A 1,392-nucleotide genomic window follows, 5' to 3' on the forward strand; every position below is an offset into this window, starting at 1 on the left:
CAGTGTAGGTGCTTGGAAGTATCAATTTCTTATGAATAGCAGCGGAACATTGTCTGATACAGTGCTGGAAGATGAGCCCCCCCAGGTTGGAAGGCACTCAGAAGATGAATGGGGAAGAGTTGCCTCCTCAAAGTAGAGTCGACCTTAATGACGTGGATGGAATAAAGCTTTCGGGACGTTCATTCGCTGATGTGGCACGACTCAAAATGAGAAGAAACAGCTGCCAACATCCATTAATAATTGGAACCTGGAATGTACAAAGTGTGAATCTAGGAAAATTGGAAATCTTCAAAAATGAAATGGAATGCATAAACATCAATATCTTAGGCATTAGTGAGCTGAAATGGACTGGTATTGGCCATTTTGAATCAGACAATCATATAGTCTACTATGCTGGGAATGACAACTCAAAGAGGAATGGTGTTGCATTCATTGTCAAAAAGAACATTTCAAGATCTATCCTGAAATACAACACTGTCAGTGATAGGATAATATCCATATGCCTACAAGGAAGACCAGTTAATATGACTATTATTCAAATTTACGCACCAACCACTAGGGCCAATGATGAAGAAATAGAAGATATTTATGAGCTGCTACAGTCTGAAATTGATCGAGCATGCAATCAAGATGCATTGATAATTACTGGCAATTGCAATGCAAAACAAAGAAGAAGGATCAGTAGTTGGAAAATATGGCCTTGGTGATGGAAAAAATGCCGGAGATCAAATGATAGAATTTTGCAAGACCAAAGACTTCTTCATTGCAAATACCTTCTTTCACCAACATAAACGGTGACTATACACATGAACCTTGCCAGATGGAACACACAGAAATCAAACTGACTACACCTGTGGAAAGAAACGATGGAAAAGCTCAATATCATCAGTCAGAACAAGGCCAGGGGCCGACTGTGGAACAGACCATCAATTGGTCATATGGAAGTTCAAGCTGAAACTGAAGAAAATCAGAGCAAGTCCACGAGAGCCAAAATATGACCTTGAATGTATCCCACCTGAATTTAGAGACCATCTCAAGAATAGATTTAATGCATTGAACACTAGTGACCGAAGACCAGACGAGTTGTGGAATGACATCAAGGATATCATCCATGAAGAAAGCAAGAAGTCACTGAAAATACAGGAAAGAAAGAAAAGACCAAGGTGGATGTCAGAGGAGACTCTGAAACTTGCTCTTGAGTGTCGAGCAGCTAAAGCAAAAGGAAGAATTCGTGAAGTAAAAGAACTGAACAAAAGGTTTCAAAGGGCCTCTCGAGAAGACAAAATAAAGTATTATAATGACATGTGCAAAGAGCTGGAGATGGAAAACCAAAAGGGAAGAACATGCTCGGCATTTCTCAAGCTGAAAGAACTGAAGAAAAAATTCAAGCTT

This window comes from Elephas maximus, chromosome 7 (genome assembly GCF_024166365.1).
Source record: "Elephas maximus indicus isolate mEleMax1 chromosome 7, mEleMax1 primary haplotype, whole genome shotgun sequence".
Taxonomy (NCBI): Eukaryota; Metazoa; Chordata; class Mammalia; order Proboscidea; family Elephantidae; genus Elephas; species Elephas maximus.